This window comes from Hemiscyllium ocellatum, chromosome 29 (assembly GCF_020745735.1).
Source record: "Hemiscyllium ocellatum isolate sHemOce1 chromosome 29, sHemOce1.pat.X.cur, whole genome shotgun sequence".
Taxonomy (NCBI): domain Eukaryota; kingdom Metazoa; phylum Chordata; class Chondrichthyes; order Orectolobiformes; family Hemiscylliidae; genus Hemiscyllium; species Hemiscyllium ocellatum.
The window spans coordinates 52,955,480-52,964,605 of NC_083429.1; positions in this window are offsets into that span (position 1 = coordinate 52,955,480).

Sequence of the window (9,126 nt, forward strand, 5' to 3'; positions counted from 1 at the left end):
TATAATTAGGAAACTAATTGGAATGCAGTCAGGTTAATGTGATGGGACTGTCCCTACTGAGATAATAGGGAATAGCTAGATTAATGGAATTAAGGAAACTATCTCTATCCAGATTAATGAGACTGTTTTAGGGTAGCTACCTTTCTGCTTATAAATTCTGTGTCGGTATTCCTTCCGTGTCTCGTACTACGACTGAAGAAGGAACAGAGCTCTGAAATCTCACATTTTCAGATAAACCTGTTGGACTGTAACCTGATTGTTGTGTGATTTTTGACCATAAAAGACTAACTAATGGGAAGAGAGGAACAAGTCACTTCTCTTAGAATTAATGGACAAGGATATCTCAGTGGGATTAATGGGATAACGGCACTTTTACCTGGATTAATGATACAATAGCTGAATGTGAAATGAGTTAAGATAATAGAATAGCAACACAAGTGTCATGAGTTCAATACTCACAAGGCAAATTATGAACCAAAATTCATAAAGAATTTGGTAATTTAGGAACTGGTACCAAAAAGCATTATTACAAACATGTCTGGATTGTTGTGACTCATTGATATCGTCAATTTAAAGAACCTTCCATCTCTACCTGATCTCATCTACATGTGACTGCAATCTCACATTAAGTACAGTTCACTCTTAAAACTCTGGCACAACAAGGAATCATGAATAAATATTGCAACACCCGCCTCCAAGGAACAATTTAGCAAAAAGATTAATGATGAATGAATGGCTTTATCACAAGTCCATTTTGGCTCAGTGGAAGGTCTCTCACTGCTGAATTAAAAGGCTCAAGTCTAATTCCAGCAACTTGAGTCATTGAGATGTACAGCATGGAAACAGACCCTTCAGTCCAACCTGTCCATGCCGACCAGATATCCTAACCCAATCCAGTCCAACCTGCCAGCACCTGGCCCATACCCCTCCAAACCCTTCCGATTCATATACCCATCCAACTGTCTCTTAAATGTTGCAATTGTACCAGCCTCCACCACTTCCTCTGGCAGCTCATTCCATACACATACCACCTTCTTGTGTGAAAAAGTTGCCCCTTGGGTCTCTTTTTATATCTTTCCCCTCTCACCCTAAACCTATGCCCTCTAGTTCTGGACTCCCCGACCCCAGGGAAAAGACTTTGCTTATTTACCCTATCCATGCCCCTCATAATTTTGTAAACCTCTATAAGGTCACCTCTCAGCCTCCAATGCTCCAGGAAAAACAGCCCCAGCCTGTTCAGCCTCTCCCTATAGCTCAAATCCTCCAACTCTGGCAACATTCTTGTAATTCTTTTCTGAACCCTCTCAAGTTTCACAACATCTTTCCGATAGGAAGGAGACCAGAATTGCACGCAATATTCCAACAGTGGCCTAACCAATGTCCTGTACAGCCGCAACATGACCTCCCAACTCCTGTACTCAATACTCTGACCAATAAAAGAAAGCATACCAAATGCCTTCTTCACTATCCTATCTACCTGTGACTCCACTTTCAAGGAGCTATGAACCTGCACTCCAAGATCTCTTTGTTCAGCAACACTCCCTAGGACCTTACCATTAAGTGTATAAATCCTGCTCTGATTTGCTTTCCCAAAATCCAGCACCTCCCTTTAATTTAAATTAAACTCCATCTGCCATTTCTCAGCCTATTGGCCCATCTGATCAAGATCCTGTTGTAATCTGAGGTAACCTTCTTCGCTATCTACTACACCTCCAATTTTGGTGTCACCTGCAAACTTACTAACTATACCTCCTACGTTCACATCCAAATCATTTATATAAATGATGGAAAGCAGTGGACCAGCACCTTGTGGCACACCAATGGTCACAGGCTTCCAGTCTGAAAAGCACCCTCCATTACTATCTTCTGTCTTCTACCTTTGAGCCAGTTCTGTATCCAAATGACTAATTCTCCTTGTATTCCATGAGATCTAACCTTTCTTATCAGTCTCCCATGGGGAACTTGAGCACATAACTTGAGCACTCAAGCAACAATTTGATTTCAGATAGTCAACATGGTTTTGTCAAGGGCAGGTTGTGTCTCACAAACCTCATTGAGTTTTTTGAGAAGGTGACCAAGCATGTAGATGAGGGTAGGGCAGTTGACGTGGTATACATGGACTTCAGTAAAGCCTTTGATAAGATTCCACATGGTAGGCTGTTGGAGAAAAATGCAGAGGAATGGAATTGAGGGTGATTTAGCAGTCAGGATTAGAAACTGGCTTTCTGAAAGAAGGCAGCGAGTGGTGGTTGATGGAAAATATTCAGCTTGGAGTCCAGTCACTAGTGGTTTGCTACAAGGATCTGTTTGGGACCACTGCTGTTTGTCATTTTTATAAATGACTTAGACGCAGACATAGGTGGATGGATTAGTAAATTTGCAGACGACACTAAAGTCGGTGGAGTAGTGGACAGTGTGGAAGAATGTTACAGGTTGCAGGGGGACTTGGATAAACTGCAGAATTGGGCTGAGAGGTGGCAAATGGAGTTCAATGCAGCTAAATGCACTTTGGGAAGAATAACAGGAAGGCAGAGTACTGGGTTGATGGAAAGATTCTTGGTAGTGTGGATGTGCAGAGGGATCTTGGAGTCCATGTACATAGATCCCTGAAAGTTGCCATCCAGGTTGATAGTGCTTTTAAGAAGGCATACGGTGTGTTAGGTTTCATTCATGGAGGGATTGAGTTCTGGAGCCGCAATATCATGCTGCAACTATACAAAACCCTGTGCGGCCACACTTGGAATATTGTGTACAGTTCTGGTCCCCATATTTCAGGAAGGATGTGGGAGCATTGGAAAAGGTGCAGAGGAGATTTACCAGGATGTTGCCTAGTCTGGAGGGAAGGTCTTATGAGGAAAGGCTGAAAGACTTGAACCTGTTCTCATTGGCAAGAAGGAGAAGAGGGGATTTGATAGAGACATACAAGATGATCAGAGGATTAGATAGGGTAGACAGTGAAAGTCTTTTTCCTAGGATGTTGACGTCAGCGTGTACAAGGGGGCATAACTACAAATTGAGGGGTGATAGATTTAAGACAGATGTCAGAGGCAGGTTCTTTACACAGAGAGTGGTAAGCGCGTGGAATTCCCTACCTGCTAATGTAGTCAACTCAGCCACATTAGGGAGATTTTAAACAATCCTTAGATAAGCACATGGATGATTTTGGGATAGTGTAGGGGGACGAATTGAGAATAGTTCACAGGTCGGTGCAACATCAAGGGCCGAAGGTCCTGTTCTGCGCTGTATTGTTCTATGTTCTATAATCTAGGCCTAAGTGGTGGTTGGCATGATGGCTCAATGATTAGCGCCATCACAGTGCCAGGACCCAGGTTTGATTCCAGCCTTGGGTGACTGTCTGTGTGGAATTTGCATGTACTCTCCATGTCTATGTAGATTTTCGCTAGGTACAGAAAGATCGGTGTAGATGGTGAGATATTGAGTTGTTGCAGATATGGGTGGAGAAGTGGCAGATGAAGATTATCCAGTTAAGTGTGAGGTGCAGCACTTTGGAAAAGGAGATTTTAAGGAGAGGTTAATGGCAGGGGCCTGAACAGCATTGATCTTGGGGTTTAAGTCTATATTTCCCTGAAAATGTGTGAGTAAAAAGTGAGGTCTGCAGATGCTGGAGATCAGAGCTGAAAATGTGTTGCTGGTTAAAGCACAGCAGGTCAGGCAGCATCCAAGGAACAGGAAATTCGATGTTTCGGGCCAGAGCCATTCCTGATGAAGGGCTCTGGCCCGAAACGTCGAATATCCTGTTCCTTGGATGCTGCCTGACCTGCTGTGCTTTAACCAGCAACACATTTTCAGCTTTTTCCCTGAAAATGGCCATGTAAGTAGAAAGGGTGGTAAAGAATATGGCATGTTTGTCTTTATTGGTTGGGCAATTGGAAACAAGAGTCAGGATGCAATGTTGCAGTTTTATAAAACTTTGGTTAGGCCGCACTAGTATTGTGTTCAGTTCTGGTCGCCACATTATAGGACGTGGAGACTTTGGAGAGGATGCAGAAGAGCTTTACCAGATGTTGCCTGGATTAAAGCATTTGAGCTCTAAGGAGAGGTTTGAAAAACTCGGCTTGATTTCTCTGGAGCAGTGGAGGCTGAGGAGAGACTTGATAGAAGTCTATAAAATTATGAGATGCATAGATAGGTAAAAAACATTTTCCCAGAATTGAAATGCCCAAAACTAGGGGGTATGCATTTAAAGTGAGAAGGGAAAAGTTGAAAGGAGATGTGAGGGGCAAGTTTTTATACAGAATGTGGTAGGAGTCTAGAACGTGTTACAAGGGACGGTGGTAGGGGAGATGTGATAGGGGCGTTTAAGAAATTTTTAGATAAGTGCATGATTATGCAAGGAATGGAGGATATGGACCAAGGGCAGGCAGAAGGGATTAATTTAATTTGGTATCATGTTCGGCACAACATCATGAGCCAAAGGGCCCGTTCCTGTGCTGTACCATTCTATGTTCTATGCTCCTCTTTCCTCCCACAGTCCAAAGACATGCAGGTTAAGTGGATTAGCCATGCTTAATTGTCTGTAATGTCCAGGGATGTGCAGGTGAGATGGATTAGCCAAAGCAAATATGGGGATAGGATAGGGGGCTGGGTTTGGTTGGGATGTTTTTCAGACTCAATGGGCTCTTTGCACACAGTAGGGATTCAATACATGCCAATGTAGTAATGGAAGTTGTTGAACTCTCGGAGATGCTGCAGTTTTGAATGAGACATTAAAATGTAACCTATCTGAAAGAACTGCACTTGGTCAAATATTCCTTATTCAACAATAACAAAAAAAAGTGATAATTGTTCATCAGATCTCGAAGAGAGAAAATTGGTCACTGTTTTTCCTATGTTACAAGTCACTACATTTCTAAAGCACTTTCAATGGTGACAATTCACTGTGTCATCCTGAAGTTGTGAAAGATGCTGTGTGAAAGCACAAGTCTTTCATTCATTCTTAGACATAATTGGATAGGACCAATTCAACAAGATTAATAACTTCATGGGCTGTTTCTACTGAGTTAATGGGACATAGCTACATGAATGACCATAATGAGAAAAAAAATGACTGTCAAGATTATGAGCAAAAATCTGATTTACTGGGTAAGAGTTATGTAGTGGATTATTCTTTGGAACATAGGCATCATCAGCATGGTTTGCATTTGTTGTTTATCCCTAATTCCCCAGGAGCTGAATATTTCCAGGCCATTTCAAGGGCAGTTAAGAATCAATGACATTTATGTGGATATGGAACCCCATGCAGGCCAGATGAGGTAATGATGTCAAATTTCCTTCTCTGATGGACAGTAGTGAACCAGAAGAGTTTTGTTTACAGTAATCAATGCATAGATTTATTTATTTCAGATTCCACCAACTAATGTGTGGTATTTGAACCTGTGCCCCGTGACCATGTCTTGAACTTGGATTAATAATCCAGTGACATACGCATCACCTAACTTCCTCACACTACTGAATTTGAATGATTGATTGATTTATTGTTGTCAGACAGACCAAGATACGGTGAAAATATTGTTTTGCGTGCCCTACAGGCAGATCATACCAGGGTAGCAGAACAGAGTGCAAAATACAGTATTACAGCTGCAGAGAAGGTACAGGGAGAGAGAGAGAGAGAGAGAGATCAACAGTAACACTTGAGAGTCCATTCAAAAATCTGATAACAATGGAGAAGCCGTTCTTGAATCTGTTCAATCTTCTATAACTTCTGCCCAATGGGAGAGGTGGAAGACAATATAGCCAGGGTAGGATGGGTCTTTGATTATATTGGTTGCTTTTCTGAGGCAGCAGGAAGATGGAGTCAATGAATAGTAGGCTAGTTTGTGTGGACTGGTCTGTGTTCATGACTCATTATAATTTGCTGCAGTCTTGGGAAGAGCAGTTGCCTTACCATGCCATGATGCATTAACACAGGATTTTTTTCTTCTGAAGGGTCTTGTGGACACAACAAATTTTCACAGCCTCCTGAGGAGGTTGAGGCGTTGTTATTCTTTCTTGCCTGTTACATTGACATAAATGGACCAGGACAGGTTGTTAGTGATCATCACTCCCAGGAACTTAATGGTTTCGACCATCTCCACCTCAGCACCACTGACACAGACTGGAGCATGCTGTCTACTCCATTGCCTTAAGTCAATAACCAGCTCCTTTGTTTTGCCTATGTTGATGGAGCAATTGTTTTACACCATGCTGCTAAGGAGAGAAAGAAACCCACACTGCTAACTGACACAGCAGTGAATCTGCGCAGTTACTGCCTTTGCTGTTTGAATTCATGTATCGCCGGACATCAGAGTGTGTCTAGGAAAACATAACAAACAGCAAAATTCATAACTGATCTTGGAGGAACCTGTTTGGGAGACGTCACAGCACAGAAACAGAAAAGTGAATAGTTTTAAGGATAGCCTTGCTGTAAACCTACAATAGTGAGTAGAGTGGGTTCTTTCTTGATTATATGCTTTTTATTGGGATCTGTCTCTTGATTAAATTTTTAAAAATAAGCTATAAGTATTAAGTTAGCCTGGAGTGTTGTTTATTTAGAGCAATAAGAGGTGCCGCTTTTGGAATATTGTGCACTTCAGGTCTCCCTATCGGAAGGATGTTGTGAAACTTGAAAGGGTTCAGAAAAGCTTTGTAAGGATAGTGCCAGGGTTGGAGGATATGAGCGATATATAGAGGCTGAATAAGCTGAGGCTGTTTTCCTTGGAGCGCTGAAGACTGAGGGGTGACCTCATAAAAGTTTATAAAATCACGAGGTGCATAGATAGGATAAATAGACAAAGTCTTTTCCTGGGGGTGGGGGAGTCCAGAACTAGAGGCCACAGGTTTAGGGTGAGAAGGGAAAAAGCAGGAGGATTCTGGGTAAACCAAGATGGAGATTGGGAAAATTTCTGGCCATGACAAGCTGCTCCTTTTTTAAGGTATATTAGGTGTTGGAGGTGATTTTCTCAAATCCCAGGAGCAAGAGTGGGTTCTTTCTTGATTTTATGTTATATTGAGATATGGCTCTTGATTAAACTTAAAAATATAAGCCATAAGTATTAATTTAACCTGGGTTAGTGTTTTGTAGAGGAATAAGACGATGCTATTTTCTGGCTCTGTAGACTGAAAGAAGCAAAAATGGCCTTTAGTAGAGTGATATGCTTTTCTTGTCAGATGTGGGAGTCTAGGGAGAGTTTACGTATTACTGAGGATTATATCTGCAATAAATGCCGTTGATTGCGAATCCTTTCAGATCGAATGGATCAGTTGGAGAGACAGTAGAGGCAATAAGGAATTTACAAGAGCAAGGGTATGTGATGGATGGCAGTTGTAGGAAGGGGTAAAGTCACAAATACAGTCACATAGATGGGTTAACTCGAGGAAAGATAAGAGAGTTGGCAGGTAGTGCAGGAGTCTTCTGTGGCTGTCCCCATTTCAAACAAGTATGCTGTTTTGGAAAATGTAGGGGGTGTCGCACAAACAGCCAAGTTTTTGGTATTGAAACATGCTCTGATGCAGTGAGGGGTGCATCGGGTTCCAAGAGATCAATTGTGTTTGCGGAGTCTCTAGTCTGAGGTACAGACAGACGTTTCTGTGGCCAGCAGTGAAAAATCAGAACGGTGTGTTGCTTCCCTAGTGCCAGGATCAAGGATGCCTCAAAGACAGTGCAGAATGTTCTCAAAGGGGGGAGGGGTCAGCAGGAAGTCATTGTACACATTGAAACCAATGGCATAGGAAGGGAAAAGGTTGAGATTCTGAAGGGAGATTACAGAGAGTTAGGCAGGAATTTAAAAAGGAGGTCCTCGAGAGTAGTTAGATCTGGATTATTCCTGATGCTACGAGCTAGCGAGGGCAGGAATAGGAGGATAGAGCAGATGAGTGCATGGCTGAGAAGCTTGTGTATGAGAGAAGGATTCACATTTTTGGATCATTGGAATCTCTTCTGGGGTAGAAGTGACCTGTATAAGAAGGACGGAATGCACCTAAATTGGAAGGGGACTAATATACTGGCAGGGAGATTTGCTAGAGCTGCTTGTGAGGATTTAAACTTGTAAGGTTAGGGAGTGGGACCCAGGGAGATAGTGAGGAAATAGATCAATCTGAGACTGGTACCGTTGAGAACAGAAGTGAGTCAAATAGTCAGGGTAGGCAGAGACAAAGCAGAGAACAAGGTAGGACTGATAAATCAAACTGCATTTATTTCAATGCAAGGGGCCTAACGGTAAGACAGATGAACTCAGGGCATGGTTAGGAACATGGGACTGGGATATCATAGCAAGAACAGAAACATGGCTCAGGGATGAATAGGACTGGCAGCTTAATGTTCCAGGATACAAATGCTGCAGGAAGGTCAGAATAGAGGCAAGAGAGGAGGGGGATTGGGGTTTTTGATAAGGGAAAGCACTACAGCTGTACTGAGGAAGGATATTCCCAGAAATACATCCAGGGAAGTTATTTGAGTAGAAATGAGAAATAAGGTATTGTACTGGGATTGTATTGTAAACACCCTAATAGTCAGAGGGGAATTGAGAAACCAATTTGTAAAGAGATCTCAGTTATCTGTAAGAATAATAGGGTGGTTATGGTAGGGGATTTTAACTTTCCAAACATTGACTGGGACTGCCATAGAGTTAAGGTTCAGATGGAGAGGAATTTCTTAAGTGCATACAAGAACATTTTCTGATTCAGTATGTGGATGTACCTACTAGAGAAGGTCCAAAACTTAATCTATTCTTGGGAAATAAGGCAGGGCAGGTGACTGAGGTGTCAGTGGGAGAGCACTTTGGGGCCAGCGATCATAATTCTATTGGTTTTAAAATAGTGATGGAACAAGGTAGACCAGATCTAAAAGTTGAAGTTCTAAACTGGAGAAAGGCCAATTTTGATGGCATTAGGCAAGAACTTTCAAAAGCTGACTGGGGCAGATGCTCGCAGGTAAAGGGACGGCTGGAAAATGGGAAGCCTTCAGAAATGAGATAACAAGAGCCCAGAGAAAGTATATTCCTGTCAGGGTGAAAGGAAAGGCCGGTAGATATAAGAATGCTGGATGACCAAAGAAATTGAGGGTTTGGTTAAGAAAAAGAAGGAAGCATATGTCAGGTATAGACAGGATAGATCGAGTGATTCCTTAGG